General features: G+C 48.6%; 1 protein-coding gene across 4 annotated transcripts in view; it reads right to left on the bottom strand.

The window, feature by feature from the left end:
• The window catches only part of TMEM273 (transmembrane protein 273), a 75,737-nt gene extending 62,005 nt beyond the window's left edge, over window positions 1-13,732 (bottom strand). For all 4 annotated transcript variants that reach the window (XM_046655344.1, XM_046655343.1, XM_046655342.1 and 1 more), the window contains exon 1: window positions 13,449-13,732. The gene's annotated coding sequence lies outside the window, so the exon portion shown is untranslated. The remainder of the gene's footprint in view (window positions 1-13,448) is intronic.
• Window positions 13,733-19,558: the final 5,826 nt, after the last annotated feature.

Here is a 19,558-nt window from a genome sequence, read left to right on the forward strand (position 1 = left end):
CAGATGCTTTAGTATCTCACCTTAAAACCAACCCAAATTCCCTTGACTTTCCTCTTACTCTCCAGCTACTGCCCTATTTCTCCACTCCGCTTGTTAGCAAACCCTCTCATCAAGGTCGTCTACACTGGCTCTCTACTCTGTCTCATCTGCCCTGGACTCTTTGATTCACGCCAAGGAGGGAGCATCCATCTTCATTGCTTTATTGAAATTACTCTTGTCAAGGTTACCAAAGACCGGCCCAGAGTCGAATCCCAAGATCGTGTCTCCCTCCTGTTCTTATTGATCTCGCAACAGCACCACCGTGGGCCACACCTCCTCCACACCACACGTGCCTCTCTCCTGTGTACCACACCATCCTTGCTTTCCTGCTCTCCCAGTTAGCTCTCCTGCTCAAGCTTGTTGTCTGCTGTGCATGTGTTGATTCCCTCCCTTTGACACACCGTGACACACCACAGCAAATCCCAGAGCCATCGCTGCTCTCCTCCCTTGTGACCAACCTGGTCCAAGTCACCCCCACCTCTTGCTGGGACTCTTTCAACACCCTAAATTGGTCTCCTGGCTCCTGCTCCTCTCTACCCAGCAACCACAGTGATGCATAAACACATCAAAAACACAAAACATCTCATGTTACTTCCCACATAAAACCCTTTAACAGTGTCCACTCAGCATAAAGTTCAAGCTCAATTTTTCCCCAGCTTTATTGAGATATAATTGACATACAACATTATCTAAGTTTAAGGCACACAAGGTGATGATTTGTGTATGTAGGGAAATGATTCCCACAACTCTGTGCCAGATCATCTTTATGATCCTTCTTTTTCCATGACAGTCAAACCTGAAGTGCCTATTTTATTCCATACTTAGGAACCAAAAATAGACAAATACATAAATCTCAACATACTCGTAATGAATTCGAATTTTAAAAGCTTCATGGATGAGCTTGAATGAATATTTCCAAATACATGTGGCAAATGTGGTTAATTTAGCATTTGATTTTAATCAGCCAAACCTTACCTAATATTAACATCGGCATTGTTTCACAAAATTAAAGATAAAAGGGGTGTTTTAAACTATGTATTCACATCAATCCTCCAAATTTCTCCTAAGTAGCAGGATGCCTGAAGTAGGCAAGGTATTTATAGGTCAACTACATCAGCTGACCTATATGTTGGGAAACTGAGGCTGAGGGGGAAGGTGGCTTGCCCAGGGACACAGCTACTGCGTGTTGGCAGAGATGGGACATGACCTCAGATCTTCTGGACTCCAAAGCTTCTTTGCCCTCCTCTGCACGACTGCCCACGAGTGTCTGCAGCCGATAGCAGAAGTCGCTGCAGCCACGGAGCTCTGTATTCTGTAGCGGGCACAGTGCCACGAGCTGCACATTCATCATCCCACTTAGTCCCCGTGACAGCGCCATGTGGTATGGACTGTAATTATCACCATGCGCACTCAGGGGAAGCACGGATTAGGGCTTTTACTGACTGCCCGAGTCAAGCAGCGGTACGCAGTCAGGCCAGGATTTGAACCCAGGTCCGTGTGACACTATCACACACACTCAGAGTCATGCCACTATCCTGCCCCCTAACACAAAGCTCTGGGACCTGAAAAGCAGCGAGCTTTGCTCCCTGGGAGTAAGAGAGGGTGTCAGGCAGGCAGAGGGACTGGTGCCCGGGACAGACTCTGGCCAGTACTACAGGGGGTGCCGCTAGCCCAATGATGGGGTGCATCTCGCACGGGCTCACCCACCCTCGTGAGAGCGGCTACAGGGAGACCCAGGCGGGAAGGCAGGACTGGAACCCCGGTGGATCAGGGTTTCCCATCCCATGGCTTCTAGACTCTGGGAGTCTTCCGAAGCGTCTTGTCTGGGGTGAAGCGTTAGGTTATCGTTCTCAGCCCTCCCCCGAGGTAGACGGTCATCTGTTCTCACCTCTGCCTGCCTTCGTGGAGCTGGCGCGGAGCCTCCTGTCACTTGGTGCAGGTGACTTCCTTTGATGACGCCCGCATCATGATACAAAATCTCTTCTGGATCCAGCGCTCCATGCCCTTTCGACAGCACATCTGTCTGCTCTCTCACAGGATACCCACGCCCGGGGGGCTGAGTGTGAGCCTCAGAGGGGACAGTGAGGGCGGAGCATGAGGGTCAGCCCAGCATGGTCAAGGTCAAGCAGAGGCCCCAGGGGAGTGCAGACTTGGAGAGGTGGAGGAGATGAGAGGGAACAACTCAGGACAGCCCGGTGCAGACAGGCAGGCTTTCATCATCTCCCCAGCCTTGGTACCTGCCCCACCCCCAGGGTGCTATTTGTCACAAGAAGAATGTCCTCTGCTCACAGCCTCAGTACCATGACTCCCTGACATGCTGTATGCCCCTCCTGGAAACTGCTTCCTGGTTTGTAAAATGAGGCTGGTGGCCAGCTCGCCTCTCCAGATCTTCCAGCCACATCTGACAAAATGTCCGCTCCTAAAGCAGTGTCGCTTCCCTCTTGGACAGACAGAATAACACCAGACACGTGAACTGCTAGGTGAGCAGTGGACTGGAGCCACAGGACCCAGGACTCGGATCAGAATCCTCACTGCCTGCTGAGTGGCTCCAGGCGGGCCAGTCTCCCTCTCTGAGCCCCATTGCCATTAGGTGATTTCTAAAAGAAGGCCCTTCCTCTTAAGACTAAGTGACCAATGAAATATTACCTTGAAAACATAATACTTCTATTCTTCTACTCAGAGAGCTTTGAGCTTCAAACCTAAAAGCTGTTGCCTGCTTATTTGTCATCCTTCCTGCCTAGGGGCTGCAAGCGACGACGTCCCAGGGAGGCAGCTCGCTGGAATGCCCCCTAGGTCAGCTCCCAGACAGACAGCAGGGAAGAATTCCAGGCAGCCCACTTTGTTATGGTTGCTTTCTGATAACACCACTTGGCTCTTAAAATAGTTGTCAAGTTGATGCTGTGACTCTCGAACGTGTCAAAGCAAAGGGTAAAGAGGGGGACGGGATGGGACCCTGGGTGGCTCCTTGGGAAAGGATCAGCACTGGGAGGGGAGGCAAGACAGCAGATGGCCTTGTGGTCCCAGGAGCCCCAAGGAAAGCAGTGCCGCCAGCTCCCGCCCAGTGCTCCTTCTATGCAGCGAATGCAGTGTGTGCTCATGGTGTTTGTTGACTGACACACGCAGTGGCCAAGATGCAGCCAGTACCCCACTCAGGGCCAGCTCCAGCCGGGGGGCTCAGGGTCACCTCAGGGCCCACCTGAGCCCCCTTCTACCCCAGGAGAGTCCATCTCCCTCTCCTACACAGCTTCTCACCCACCCTGTCCAGGCCCACCTCTCTCCGGGTTGGGAGAGCATCGGCTCGGTGGAGGCCCTCCCTCTTTATCAGCCCTGCATCTCCTGCTGTGTTGCTGACCCAGACACGTTCTTCCTGCTGACTGCGTGTTTTCGGAAATCCACGGATTTCTGCTGTTTCATTACATTCTATTTCTTCCAACCCAACCTGGCATGCAAAATGTTTCCAAACACGCGTGACCGTATACAGAACGTCTTACAAGGTTTTTTTCTGGGCATATTCCTTAACCTCGCAAGGCCATGCTGGTTCTCTGTTAGTACTGGACATTGCCCTCTTAGTGGCTCTCTGCCTGCCACCCCTGGGCTGCAGAAGAAAGTTGGACATGGCAGCCAGCAGGCCCAGTGTGACCTGCTCCTGTGGATGGGTGAGATTAACAATAGAGCTCGTGATGCTCTGTGGGTCGGGGAGATACACAGAGCCCCCTCTACTGTAGCTAAGCAGGGGCTCAGCGACTGGCTCAGGGCAGCAGCGGGCCAGCTCCTGAGACCCGGCCTCCAGGCCAATCCCAATCCTTTTCCTACATGAGAACGTCCCAGACTCTTACTCCTAGAAGAAACCTTGCAGTGTCTCGAGTGAAGCGATTAGCATTTAAGTACTTATTTTCAAGTCATAGAGCAGGGAAAATACATATACTGATATCTCTTGGAATCTGAGAAAGACATGAACAGCCATGACTCAGAAGACAGGAAACTTGGCAGTAACCACATCCGCGACCCCGGCAGGACCTCACTGGCCCCCCCTCCAGAGCCCAGCTGTGGACCAGCGCCAGCTCTGCCCTTCTCTGACTTCCTAGGAAGAACGTGATCAGGTGCACTTGGTCAGGTGAGGGAGGCAGGGCGGCCCCAGGGTGTCAGCCCTGTGTTCCTAGAGCAAGGGGATTGCAGTGAGCTTGGTCATCCACAAGAACGTCTGCTATAGTCAGAGGAAATAATCTCTAAAGGGAAACAGCAGGTGGAAGGCAAGAAGGTAGCTCAGGGAGGGACTTTCAGGGCATGCTAAGCAAAGGCATTTGGGCTTTTCCTGTTTGCAGTAGGGAGCCATAGTGGGTTTTGGCAGGGGAGAGACTGGACATGCTAATGTGCTCATGGCTGTTCCCCTGACAGCTCAGAGGCACTCGCAGCAGTGCCCCGGAGGGTCTGGCGTCCGCCTCACCCCAACATCTGTATTGCTGTACCCCGACACTTGGCTCATGATAGCTGGCATGCTAATCTGTGTCACCAGCCTCCACCGAGCTTCTATTACTTGAATGAAAGAAACTTAACTAATTTAGCTGAAACCCAGCATTGTCCAAGCACCCCTTGCTTCCCACCTTCTCCCCTTGCCGCCCACAGCTCCCTCTGGTTGGAATGTCAGCCCTGGAAGCAAGCTCCTCATGGTGAGATTGGATCCACCCTTCGAGGCCTCAGAAGCTGCCTCCTTCCTGGAGCTTTTCCTGATCTTCCCGAGACGATGTGATTTCTCCCACGTTGGGTGCCTTCCTCAGACCGCCTTCTACCTACAATGCGGTGCTCACCTTACTCAGCCTGGCGGTCTCAGGGAATTACCTTGTACCAGCTTTTTCAACTAGAATTGCAGGTTCTGTGTGGGCAGAACTTGGGCCTCGTTCTTCTCTGAACCTGCCGCCGGGCCTTGCCAGGCCTGATCCATGGAGAATGCCCAGTGTTTGTGCGATGGAAGAGAACACAGAGAGAGGATGGGACCTGGGAGGGGAAATGAACCTGAAGTTCTCATAGACATTCTCACGGCCTGGGCCAGCCCTGGCTGTGCTGGGCAGAGGCGAGGACGTGGAACCAGGGTCCCACGGGAGATGCTGCAAAGCCCGGCTTGCACTCGGATGCTCAGCTCTTCACGTGGCCCCCAAGTGCCTGCCAGCACAGAGGTTGGGGCCATCTCTCCGTTGGAGAGAAAAAGCCCATGGGTGGGACCACAGAGTCAGAGCAGCTGCCCCTCCCAGAAGGACATGGCGCTGTCTGTCCAGAACGACTAGAACTCTGGTCGAGGGACAGGGTGCAGTCCTCCTGGAGCCCCACACGCTCTCACGTGGGCATCTTGGGGTGCTCAGACTACAAGAGCATATCAGCAAGGCACAGGGAGAGTCCTGGGTGTGGGCAGCTTTAGCAATCTGAGAAAGTTCTTGGCAAACAAGCCTGGGCTAAGGAGCTTCTGCCTTGGGAGAATGTTCTAGAAGCCCAGCTGTTAAAGTCTGAGGTAAAGCAGGAGTGTGTGAAGACACTAGCTGCCAGGGAAGACCGCACTGCGGAAAGGAAGGGAAGGCATTTGCCTGCAAACTGCCACCTGGAGAGCCAGCCAGGTCCTCTGCAGGGGGGCTGAGCTCTGGGACCCGTCCCTAGTCGCCCTGTGGACCTTCCCCCTTCTCTCTCAGGAAGGACCTCTCCAGGAGGCCAAGGAGCCATTTTCCAAAAGGCCTGAAGCACCAGGTAGGACGGAGTGGTCTGCTGGGCTCCTGAGGGAGCAGCTCCTCAGGCATAGGAGCAAAGCCATTTGGTTTAAAATCCCCATAAAAGCAACCATACTCATTTCCTATATTGGCTTGTATTTCCTAATTACTGTCCCACAGGAAAACCTAGCAAGAAGGAGGAGGAGAAGCCAGCCCCCCGGCCTTCCTTTGTACATTTAAAGAAAGTGTGGTTAAAAAGCAGGCACCTTCGCTGGACATTGCTGATCAACACGAAATGGAATCACTTGAAAAAATTATTAGTTCAGCTCAAAAGTAATTGCCACTTATTTTGTTTATAAGGCAAGCTCTGCTGGTGACATCAGATCAGACGTTACTGCCTCCTGGTCTGATGCTAACTAATATTTGCCCTAATACTGAGCATAAATAAGTAGGAATTTCTCCTGAGACATCACAATATTACATCTTTAATGGGACCTAATAGTCGGAGGCACGCCAATTGCCCTGCTGTGGGATTATAATTACGCGTGTTCCTTTTCCCCCTTTTAAATTTCATGAACAGAGAGGAGCACTCGAAGCCATTAAGCTTTCTCCAGAAACGTGGAGTAAAAATAAAACCACCCGTGTGCAAACTCCACCTCATCCATTCCAGAAGGTGACGGCATTCTGAATGCTCCCTCCACTGCACTGCCTCTCCCAAGGCTCCTGGTGAGTGGCTGATGCCACCAGCTGCTGGCAGGAGGCTGGGCACTTGTAAACAGCCACATCCACACTGAGGCCAGGAGCCTGATCTCCAGGTGGCCCTCTGCTCTCCTAGAGATGCTCCTGCAGCCTCCTTGGGTGTCCATCTTTGGCTCTCTGGTCTAGCCGGGAGCATGTCCTCTGGCTTTATCTGGGAATTCTGTTCTTGCTTTATTCTGTGAGGATGTTTGGTGATTAGAACTCAGAGCCCAGCCTTGAGGGCCACCTGGACAGATAGGCAGAGCCCGAAAGAAAAGAGCTTGTTCAGGCCTCTAGCCCAGGGCCTGAGCTCCCACCTGCCCTACCAAGCTGCTGAGTATCTGGGGCCCGGAGACAACTAACATAGCGAAGATTTTGAGAAAAGGACTCAAGATCCCCTTGTGATGGTGGAAACAGAGGATGTCTCTGTAGACTGTTTAGAAGGAGAACGGTGGAACCTGGGTTGACGGGGGCTTCACCCACACAAGCTTGGAACAACAGGCTAGGAAGCTACAGGGCCAGGCAGAACCCAAGCTGGATGCAGGAGGGGGCCAGAGCAAAGCATCCAGGTTCCAGGGCTCGTTGCTTTTCAGAGCCTGCTGCCCACATGCAGGGGAGCGGGGCCAGAGGGAGAGAGTCAGGCATGAGGCTGGCATCTGCTCCCTTCTCCTTTTTGCTATCCTGGTTTTCAAAGGACCATTTTTACAGCCACTGGGCACATCTCCTCCCCAACATCTGCAAATGACCTCTTCTCCTGCTCCCCACCTAGGCTCCCCGAATGGTCTCAAATAGACCCTCTTCTGTTTGGCTCTCTTGGGCCCAAAGAATTCTCCAGGCAAGGAAGCCCGTCTCCAGCCATGAACCAATGGCTGGGACCCTGCCAACCCTTTCCTGGCTTCTCATCTCTCTGGCCCTCCATCAAACTAATGGCTTTGGTTAATAACTCCGTGTGCACCTGACATCAAGGGACTCAGTAAGCAGCAGCTATCACTTTATTATTATTTTATAGTGGGCATGGAAGAAATGCATGGGGCGTGGGTAATACATGGCGCAGGAACTCAGAGGGGAGATAGATTACTGAGAGCCAGAGGGGGCTCACAGAGGAGCTGATGAGAGCTGAGAGGGTGGGGAGGGCATTCCAGGCCAGGGATTGCCACAAACAAAGACCCAGAGACCGGCAGTGTGCCCTAGGTTTGAGAAACACTGTGTGGACTATTTGGCTCTGGCAAGAAGTTTTTTTCAGGAGAATGGAGTTGGGGGGCGGAGGGAGGAGCAGGGGCTGTGAGAGAAAAGGAAGGACAGGGATGAGGAGGGAAAGAGGGCCTAGGCTCTGATTCAAGAGAGGACCAAGATGTTAGGCTGAACCCCCCCCCCCCCATAAGTGACTATGGAGAATCTTTATACCCGGGAGTGACTGCCTGCAGGGAGGGAGGGAGAAGGAAAGAAAGAGGCCAGAGCGTCTGGGGTTTTGCCCCAGGGAGAATGGCAGACAGGTTTGTATGAGGAGCCGGCTGTGGCCTTGAGATGGCCTCAGACTGCAGGTGCCTGTGAGCCCCACCCCCCCAACCCCGCGCGGAGACGCCGCCTTCCCAGGGTTGGTGCCCACCGGGGGAGAGCTGCCTGTCCAGACAGAGCCTTCACGCTCCACCATCCCTCCAGAGACTGCGGCACAGGTCTTTTCCTCTCCATCTTTTTCTGTGCTTAAATACTTTTTAGATAGTTGCACAAGTACTATATTAACTCTTTTTTTTAGCCAGTGTTAGAACACATCGGCTAAAATGAAAACTCTTTACCCTCACCTCAACCCAGTGGCTGCCTCTATCGTGAGTTTCCCGTTGCCTTCAACTCAGTGTTATAGTTTTACATAGACTGTTACATATATATCCATAAAAAATAAATAATATTGTTTGGCACGTTTCTATTTTCATACTTGGCATGCAAATGGATTTTTCTGTACCTTGGGTTTTTTCACTCAACTTTAGCTTTTTGAGATTTGCCCACGTTGATTCCGGGAGCTCAAATCTGCACCTTTCGGCTGCTGTATGGTGTTCTTATGTTTGCGTGGTTACGTTTAACTTGTCCTTCCCCCGTCACACGACCTTCAGGTTGTTGCAGTTCTCTTTCATTGCAAACATCGATCAGTGAACACCCTTGTGCATCTCTCCTGGTCCCTGCTTCTAACCTGACCCACCAAATCACTCCTGTCTTCAAGGCTTTGGAAGCCGTTACGGTGAGAAGATCATTATTTCACTGGGGCTGATACCAAAGGGGAACTGTTGAGTGATAGGGTACATGCATTTTAATTCCTTCTTTTCTGTGAAGGGATTTAACTGGCCACATACGTTCCCAAAATAAACCCCTCAGCCCTTGGAGACTCCAGTGCGTGCTCAAGAGGAATAGTGGAGAGACGATCTGAGAAACTAGATTAAAAATCTTTCAAGTGGATAATGCCATTTGGCCTCGGCTTACTACTGATATTGATATAAACTTTCATTCTTAGATATTTATATTTTTAATTACAAGTATAGCATAACATTACATAAAGTGTGGGAGGAGATTAAGTGCCATTCATATTAGACTTAGAAGTCACCGTTTTGTCATTTCAAGACCATGAATCTAGGCAATAACTCATCAATGGCAGCGAGTCCATTGGGTGAAAGATTGTTGGAGAACTTCATAAGTGTAGAAGCTGACATCACTTGTCAGCGAGGACTGATCAGTCATCACTCACAGTGGTTCCACCAGACACCATGCTCCTTATGGTGTGACGCAATAGGAAAAACACAGCACCATCTAGCAACGGTTCCTTCCAAAACAAAACAAAACTGAACCTGAACATGAGCAAGTATCTAGGTCTAACTGCTCATCCAAGGGAATCTGGGGGTTTGAGAAACAGGTTAAATGACACCTTTAGGATAAAATCTGCCAAATCCAGAATGTGGAAGATTCACAGGACAGCTGATCAGTTCTTCCACAAATAAATGGCATGAACAAGGGGTGCTTTCCATAATAAATTATGGATGATTGAAATAGCCTTAAGAGACTTATCGCCAAACAAAAATTATGAAATTTGTTTGGGTCCTGATTAGAACAAGTCAACAGTAAAAAGATGCTTTACAGAAAATCAGGGAAAATTGAACACAGACAGCATATTAGAAAATGTTAAGAAATTATTGTCAATGGCCAAGATGATAATAATGACTACATTGAAATCTCCCAGCGTAACCTCCAAAAGGAAGGAAGGAAGAAAAGGAGAGAGGGAGGGAGGGAGGGAAAATAAAACTACATAAAACCGGTACTTCTCCACTTAATTGAAAGACAGAAAATGTCCAAACTTCAAATTACTTGATTGAACAAATAAACAGATATATTGTAGCTAACAGGAGCTAAATCTATTATTATTATCATCAGAGAGAGGAATTGCAAATATGGAAAGTGAAGATAAATGAAATCTGTGGTGTTGGATTGGAATTAGAGGCATGGGTATAAACTTATGTAAATTTATGCATACTTGCATGTGTGCATGTGTATAACAGCTAGGTAGATATAAAGACATGCGTGCATGTGGGTGTATGTGCAGATGTGGGAGTGTGTACATACATATATTTCCTAGCATGGCCCACGGGGAGACCCCAGAAGCAATGATACCCCAAAAACAATGAGCACACCTAGCACCCAGATCTTGGTGTCTAAACACCATCTCTAATAAAAGGAGCCGATTTTCCTTGGTTAATGGCTAATTCCAGGGCTGGAGTGTGGAGCGTACAAGATAAAAGTGGGACATCTTGTTGTGTTAGAAAGTTAGAAAGGCTCAAAATATTATAGGGACATGTCAAAAGGACACAGGATTCAGCATGAAGGGCTCTCAGTGGCCAAATCTGGGACAATTACAACATCAAGAAAACTAATGGCATAATGGAAAATAACCCATTGAATAAATTAAGAATCTGCGAGTTTATGCTGATGTCAATCAATGAATCAATAGGAAGAAAAAGCTCTTCCTTAGTAGAAAGCCAACTAATAAATGTAGAAGGAACTTTGAAATTAGAAAAGTCATCATTGGCAATCATTGCAGAGGATTGTAAGTCAATTTTCTGGTTGTAACCATTGGACTACAGTTATGCAGGAGAATGTCTTTGTTTTTAGAAATACACACTGTTGTATTTAGGGATAAAGGGGCATCATGTCTGCACCTTATTCTCAAAGGATGCTATAGACTGAATGTTTGTGCCCCAAAGTCATATGTTGGAACCTAACCCCCAATGTGATGGTGTTTGGAAGTGGGGTCTTTGGGAGGTGATTAGGTTATGAGGGTGGAGTACTCATGAATTGGATTAGTGTCCTTACAAAAGAGACCCCAGCAAGCTCCCTCTCCCCTTCTGCCATGTGAGGACACAGCAAGATCACGACCATCTATAAACCAGGAAGCAGGCTCTCACCAGACGCTGAGTGTGTCAGCGCCTTGATCTTGGACTTCCCAGCTTCCAGAACTGTGACAAATAATTATTGTTTAAGCCACTCAGTCTATGGTCTTTTTGTCACAGCAACCTAGACAGACTCAAAAGAATGGTTTAGAAAAAAATAATGTGTGTGTGTATAGCAGGGAGGATGAAGAGAGCAAATGAGGCATAACGTTAACATCTGAAGACACTAGCTCAAGGGTATACAGAAATTCCTTGTATTATTCTTGCAACTTTTCTCTAAGTGTAAAATTACATCAAAATTTTTCAAAAGACACATCCATGAAAGAAATTATTTACTTTGCTGGTTGTGATGATGGTGTTTGGTTATGCTGATTTCAAAAACTTATTGTCTGTTAGAGATTTTTAAGTATATATGAAGCAAATATTGCAAAAAGTTGGTAATTGTGAAATCTAGGTGGTGCCTTTATGAGAGTTTATTACCTTCTCTGCCTCCATGGATGTTTGAAATTTAAAATTATTGAAAATACTATTTTTGTGTATTCCTTTCTAGTCCTTGGAGCGATGCATATAGTTTGTTGTACACACAATTTAAATCCTGCCCATTTTGGTTTTCATGTTACTGAAGTCTTCGTCATCGGCTCTTTGATGGCTGTGTGTTAATTCATTAGCCAGATAATTTACTAGGTCATTCCTCTATTGCTGAGCTTGTAGCTTGCTAATACAGTGCACTCAACTAAATAGTGCTTTTTCCCTATTTGGAATCTTTTCTTAGGAAAGATTTCCAGAAATGGGATTTCTGGATCACAGACATGATCACGTTTATGAATCTTGAAGCATTTTCCCAAATTCCTTTCCAAAAAGTAGCACCAATTTACACCATATGAGATTGAGAGTTAGCATTAATTTTTTCACTGGTGCTGGCGTTGTGTTACTCACATCTTCTTGCTTCCTCTTTTATGAGTTATTCTGTCTCGATGCCTCTGTTGGGATCTTAACGTTCTTCAAAAACTGCATGAACTCTTTGAGTAATAAAGATATTAGCTTTCATATCATGTATGCTTCAAATGTTTTTCCTGAAAAACTCACTTTAAATGGAGGGAGAATGTGTAACTATGTCTTAGTAACTCGACAGCCATTACGCCCGCCACCTCTCACATTCTCTCCGAGAAGAGCTCCATATCCTGGTGAGGCAATCATTTGTTTAGAAAACAAAATAGTTATATTTATCTAGAACATAAAATATTATGAAAGCACTTTCTCTTGAGATAATTTGCCAAAAACGACAAAACAGACCAAAGGTCCTGGCTATGTCTTCATGATCAAAATAACTAGCTTTAAAAATGGCTGATGTGCTCTTTGTACTGTTTTCTTAACAACCACGTCAACAGTCCCATGACTAGTAAAAGTAGGACATCATGGTAGCCAAATAAAGCTATCCATAGAAAAAAGGTGACACATCTTCTATTTCTACAGGAAAAAAAATATAGATCTATTTCTCTAGCAACAGATTTCTAAATAAATCAACCTGAAAGTATGATAGGAAAGAGCACCAGGGTCTGACACCCATAAGGTCCCGTAAGCAGCCCATGTTCGTCAAGTAGATGATGTATGCTTGGGCCACACTACCAACCAGGGTGGCCCTCCCTCCCCTGATAACCAAGATCTCCTGCTCCAGGGCCCACCTGCCTCAGTCTTGCCTCTTCTTCCATTTCTCATCTCTCCAATCTTACTAGGCAACCGTGTACCAACGTGCGACAAAGTTAGCGTTGATGGGGAAGCAAAGCTTTCATCTGAACGGGTGTCTCCACTGGAGTTCTGAGATGGGCAGATGAGGCAGGCTTCACAAGTCAAGCTTGTCTGCCAACAACAGGGCCTTCCAGACACGGAGGGCAACTTCTGCCATCTGGATCACAGTGCTGATCCGGTCACAGTCAGATGAACGTACGGTCAGAGTTTCCTGGGCCCCAAGAGCTGGGCTGGGCACCACTTTGCTAGAAGTCCGTATGTTGGCTGCCCCAGGTGCAGCTCCTGCGCCTCTGTCTCTGTCTCTCTCCATCCTATCCCTTCCATCCTCCCAGCGGTCAGTGACCTACAGCCATCTGCTTTATTGGAATACAACCAGTGCATCTCATCTAGGACTGTTGTGCTACAATGGCAGAACTGAGTAGCCAGGACAGACCAGAGGAGCCACAAAACCTAAAATATTTACTGTCTGGCCCTTAGGAGAAAAGGTACCAACTTCTGCTCTAAATCTCCTCTATGACTCCCTCCTGCTCCTAGATGGTCCCCGGCACCACTCAACTTGCCACTCCTTTCTCATTAAGGAGAGCAATTTACCATTTTCTGGTTTCTGCCTGTAAACTACACACCCAAATCAATATCGTATTCAAGCCTATGGAAGCCATTACACAGAGCACAATCACTGTTTACACACAGCACACAAAAGACCTTCCAGTTAGCACCCCCATGCTTCTCAGGAGGCGGCAAGAAGGAATATATAAGCAAAGGAAAACACATTATCACGTGCAATCTGTTCACAGGCATGCTCAGCCCTTACCGGAATAACTTGCGTGGCCCAATGCAACAGAACCGGATCCCTGAACTCGATCAGCCCTCTGGCATTAGCCAACAGGCTCTGGCTGTCCTGAGGTATAATAGAAGGACGTCTGGGGAGGCCAGGCTGCGGTGCAGGAGAAGAAAAACTCTAAAGCAGGTGGAGGAGAGGACCAGAGCAGAGAGCTGGACTACAGGCCCACTGCAAATTCAGGGGGTTCCAGCTCTACTCAGCCAGGTGAGTTGAGGTTCTAGAAAAATTATCTCTATGGGAAAGACAATGAGAGAAATGTTTGATCTGACAGTTAAGCCTGCCCTTCAACCCCAGGCGTTACCTGTACTCTGGACTTTTCTAGCAAAGCTAAGGAGAATTTGGCTGCAGCCAAATAGTCTAACCCAGATTTTAGCAGCAACAAACATGAAACTGTGCTTGACATCATTAGTCATCGTGGAAATGCAAATCAAAACCACAATGAGAGACCACTTCATTTCCACCAGGATGGCCAGAAACAAAAGGTTGGATGATAACAATTGTTGAGGATGTGGAGAAATTGGAACCCTCATGCACTGCTGGTGGGAATGTAAAATGGTGCAGCCACATCACCATGCAGACAAAGCTGTTTCTCAAATGATTAAACATAGAGTTGCCGCATGGCTCAACAACTCCCCTCCTTGTTACACACCCGAGAGAACTGAAAACGTCTGTCCACACAAAATCGTGTACGTGAATGTTCATAGCAGCATTACTCATAACAGCCAAGAAGTAGAAACAACCTAAATATCCATCAAGCGACGAATGAATAGTAAATATGATGTACCCATATGCCATAAAAATGAATGAAATACTTCCATATGCTACAACATGGAGGAACCTCGGAACCATTATGTTGACTGAAAGAAGCCAGTCACAAAAGACCACATATTACATGATCCCATTCATATAAAGTCCAGAATGGGGGAATTTATCAAGATAGAAGGTAGATTAGTGCTTGCTTAGAGTGGAGAATAGAGATGGGGGATAGTGGAGTGAGAGCTAAAGAGTATGGGGTTCTGTTGGATGAAGAAAACGTTCTAAAACTGACTGTGGTGACGGCTACACATATCCATGAAAATACACTTTAAATAGGTCAATTGCTATTGTATGTGAAATATGTCCAATAAAGCTGTTTAAATGAAAAGTAGATAGAGACTGATGCTCATATAGATGCAATCGGGAGGGAGAGAGAGAGAGAATATGTGTTATTTACAAGTTTAAAAGTCTGTAAGTCATCTGTAATTGACACCTCTGGAAATTATACAGGGAGGGTGTTTCATTTTTACTGTAACTTGTTCCGTTGCCCCCAAATTTGTGTCTGTGGACAAAAGCTAAGGATTAGAGGTGTTAAGGGTCCAACATTCTGAAGAATCACCAAGGACTTGCAAGGGAGCGGCCAGCAATTGGGAGCAGACTGCTCCTTCAGAGGTTATTAAGTGACAAAAATCACTCCATTACCCAAACTGTGATGATTAATTTTGTGTGTCAACTTGGCTGCGGGACAGTGCCCAGATATTTGGTCAAACACTATTCTGGATGCTCCTGTGAGGATGTTTCTCAACAAGATGGATGTTTAAATCAGCAGACTGTGAGTAAAGCAGATTACCCTCCATAATGTGGGTGGGCCTCCTCCAATCAGTGGAAGGCCAGAATAGAACAGAAGACTGACTTCCCACCCACAGGAGGGACATCTTCCAACAAACAACCTTCAGACTTGAACTGCAGCCTCAGCTCTTCCCTGGGTGTCTAGCCTGGAGGCTCTCCCTTGCAGACTTTGGACTTCCCAACCTCCATAATTATATGAGCCAATCTCTTGTAATACATGAGTGTGTATATATATTGATATATATATGCACGCACACATTCTGTTGGTTCTGTTTCTCTGGAGAACCCTGACTAATACACTAACCCTCATTCTAACCTACCTTAACCCCATTAAAGTCCATATAAGCAGAAGATCAGGACTAGAGAGGAGGAAGACATGTGCCCTTGGCCTCAGGAAGAATCTCCCCCCCCCAACCCATCCTGGGGAAAGGTTCCATCCTCCACCCCACAAGCCGAGTAAGTGAGGGGGGACCACAAAAAGATATTGGCCCTTCATCCTCCGGTTGGATCCTGCTTGGGGTTGTTCATCTTCCCTACACCTACCCTACCTAGAGAAAATGGCATGGAAAGAAGATATGATGGCCAAGAAGAGGGTGACAGCCAAGCAGACTGCACCCCTGTCGTCTGAGTAGCAAGAGTGCGTAAGTTTCTGTGGGTCAAGCAATGCCCCAAAAGATGGCTAGGCTTGAGCTGTCTTGCTGATGCTCCACCCAAGAGCTTGGCCCACCCCAAGATGGGATGCCAGCAGCAAGAGGCTGTTGGGATCCGTGGAGAAAACCAAAGTTGCGGGAGCTGGGGGAGAGAGGTGAAGGAGGTTGTGCCAGGGCTGGTGTCCCACCTCAGGAAAGGTCCTGCAGAGAGGTCCCCGAAGAGCTCACACTCACCAGAGTGTGGACACCAATCATGCCAAATCCATCAACAGCAATTCAACACCCACCAGAGAAGCAAGAGCAATGCCCAACAGAAAAGACACTGCCTGTCGCTTAGGTTAAAAGGCTTTGCCATTTTCCTCAGCCATCCTCCTTGCTCCAATCCTAAAGGAAGCAGACCCAACAGGGGGTGCAAAAAGAGAGGTGAAAGATGGCAGACCGTGCCCTCACACCAACATGGAATCTGGACCTGTGATGGGCTCACGTGACCTCACAGCAGCAGGGGAGATGGGATGTCGGACCCCAGCTGAATCCTCACTGACCTCTGCTGCAGCCTGGCTGGTCAGGTCTGTACCTGGGCCTGCGGTCCACAGGGCAGCCACGCACCCCACTTGGCCCTCGGGCATCCTGTGGCACTCAGTGCTGAGCTCCAGATTCCACCGTTTTCACTTGGCCATGCAGGCCCTGCATATGACATCTTTTAGAGCCCCTCCTTGTGCTGCCTGCTGGACCTTCAGAACTCATGTCTTCTCACCAAGGCACACAACACTTCTGCCTCCCTAGCATGGGACAGAAACCCTCCTATGCATTCTTCTCCTCCAAGATACACAGCCAAACGACATGGTCCAGCCTCCCCAGCAATTAGGGGAGTCATGTGATTAAGTTCTGGTCCAGATGCAGGTGGAAGTGGTGCATAGCACTGGCCAGCCAGACCCATGAAATCTCTTGTGCCATCCTCCAGGGGCTTTCCTTCCTCTTTTTCCTTGCAGGTAGAGAGGATACAGCAGAGAACTCAGAGCTGAGTGGGCACCAGAGCCACTAGAGGAAAGAGTTTGGTCCCTGAAGGGCTGCGTGGCACCCTTTGGCAGGGTGTCCTGCCTCTGGCGCACCCACCCAGCTGCCTCTTCTGCCAGTGGCACACGATTGCTCCCTCCGCAGGTTAACTATGGGGATGAATTGACACCTATCTTCTCCCAAGTCCCGTAGCCTCCTAGGATCACTGCAGGAAAGTGAGCTGGGAACTCCCAATATTTTGGAGGTTGGGAAATGTTTTGAAGCTCCGATACCCCTGCCAAGTTGCAGGCCCAAGAGAGGGAAGATGAAGACCCTGCATTTGATGGATTTGTCCTATCCGTTTTCTCCCTTCTCCTTCTGTAGCCCACTGGATTGGGAGAGGCAAGCTTTCTTCAGGGTCTGTGTAGCAGGGTCTAGGACTAGCTTACATCATGAGTTTCTCTACCCCATATGTTACTGTCACCTTGATTTCATGTTCATTTCCCGTTGGCTGGACCTGGCTGCTAACACATCAATGGGAGCTTCCAGAATTTATACGGAGCTTTCTCTCTGTGGAAATCCTGGCCTTGAAGACTAGTGTCCCATTAGAGACTCAAAAAAGCATTTAATTTGAAAAGTCAGAGCTGAGCAATGGCGTGGTGTTCTAGCTACTATCTGCCTTCTGCCTCAAGCATTGAAACTTATTGCTGCAATGGGGATCCTGTAAGTTGGCCGCTCTGCCAGCTCCCTTCCCCCTGGACTTCCCGTTACGTAGACACCGAGGGCTAGACACCACGTTTCCAGCTAGAGCTCCATGTACGACCCAGCGTCCGCCAAGCCGCCACACCCACTCAAGACTTGGGAAATGAAGCAAACAACAGAAAGCTCTGGCCACACAACAGGACATAGTATCTTCCAGAAAGGTTGATTGCAGAGCAGCTGGCTCTTCTCAACTGCTGAAATGGGATTTTGAGTGCCTGGTGTCATAGGTGGCAAGCAGTGGGTGGTGGCAGCGGTGGTATTTTGCAAGAACCGTCCTGTGTGTGCCCGGGCAATTTTCCCGGCTGTGTGGCAGTTGAGTTCGTTCCCTGGTTTCCTGGGAGATCCTGTAAGCAAACTAATAGGATTTTTTAATTCCCCGTCTGATGAAACTGACTAGTATGGATTTTGTTGTCTGCCGGTAAGAACTCTGTCCAACACAGGTGGGGAGCCCAGTGCATGAAGGGCCACGGGATATGATAATATCTCAAAAATATTATCCCCTTGCACATGTTCTCTGAACGCAAGCCAAGTGAACTTATAAGCATCTTGCTGAAACTGTGAGGAAGAGATTTCAAAAGTTTCTGGAGTAGAAGGGATGGTAAATGGAAATTAATTATAAACTTCCTGCTATTACAAATTTACGATGCGTAAGAGGCCAGCGATCTTGTCTTTATTTAGTATGCTGCCTTTGTTTCATTGTATTGAAGGAAAAAATATATATATGTGTATAAGGGCCTCGTGGGTTCACTTATGAGCTTAGGCCTCAGCCCTATTTTTCTCAAAAGCATCTCAACAATGGTTTCCCTTATTACCGAGGTTTCAAGGAAACTCACCCACAGGCTGGGCACCCATTCTCAGCCACCCGTGGTCAGGATGAGGCATCCAGTAATTAATTAAGTATGACCTGGTGATTACAATCGTTATCTTGAGCAATCTGAAGACGTTAAGATTCTCTCCAGCCACAGTATTTTACAGCTTCATAAATACGATTTCTGAAGCATTGAAGTCTTATTTCTCCAACCAGACCGCAAGATGTTAGCTGGCCAGGATCCCCTTCTTAGAAAGTTCTGTGGCTCCCACACAGATTGCCCTACGTGCAGGGTCTCTGCCAGCGCCCCAGGGAGGGGATCTGGGACACACAGGCATTGGTCTGAGCTCTGAGATGAGCGGGGACCTTGGCAGGTAGCACGGTTTCCCCAGACCCCAGGAAGAGAAGGAAGCTGGACTAGGCCTCCACAACCAGCCCGTGGGCAAATCCCCCAGAGGGAGGCAGGAGGGGACTGGCGCGTGCGGCGAGGTGGAGCCCACGGGTCTCGGACGCAGGGTCAGCCCTGGCCCAGCGCTCGGGAACTGCGGGGCCCACGGAAGTTGCTTCCTTCCCCTGAGCCTGCTGGGTATTTGTGAGAATTCACAGGGATCATGGACATGAGGGCTTTGCAGGGGACATCCCCAAAGTGGTGATTTAGCTCGGTGGCCGAAGGCTTGGGCGAGGAGCAGCCCGATGCAGGGCTTTCCAACCTGGACTCGGTGTTTCAGATGCATTCCGAGGGGCCTAGTGCGTTCGAACTACCACACATGGCCCGGCTTATAAACAACCAGTGTTTATTTCTCACACTCTGGAGCTGCGAAGTCCAAGATCAAGGCACCGGCAGACTCAGCATCTGGGCAGGTCCACTCCCTCCTTCATAGACAGTTGTGTTCTTGCTTTGTCCACAGACGGCAGAGGGCCAAGGGAACTCTCGGGGGTCTCCTTCTTAAGGGCACTGATCTCATCACGAGAGTTCCACCCTCATGACCTCATCACCTCCCAGCGGCGTCACCCCCCATACCATCACATTGGGCATTAGGCTTCAGATGTGAGTTTGGGGGGGCACAAACATTCGGGCTATATCACTAAGAAAACACACTTTGGACTTCTCGGAGCTGAGAAATTAACGATCTAACAGAGCTGGGTCCTGAGATTCTTGTCTGCTGAAGGTGTGATGATGCACATGGCAACCTGAAGGATCGCGTCACTCCCTTGCACACGGCCCCTCAGAGGTGTTGCATGGGGAATAAAATCCCAACCTC

The sequence above is a fragment of the Equus quagga genome, chromosome 2, assembly GCF_021613505.1.
Source record: "Equus quagga isolate Etosha38 chromosome 2, UCLA_HA_Equagga_1.0, whole genome shotgun sequence".
NCBI classification, from domain to species: domain Eukaryota; kingdom Metazoa; phylum Chordata; class Mammalia; order Perissodactyla; family Equidae; genus Equus; species Equus quagga.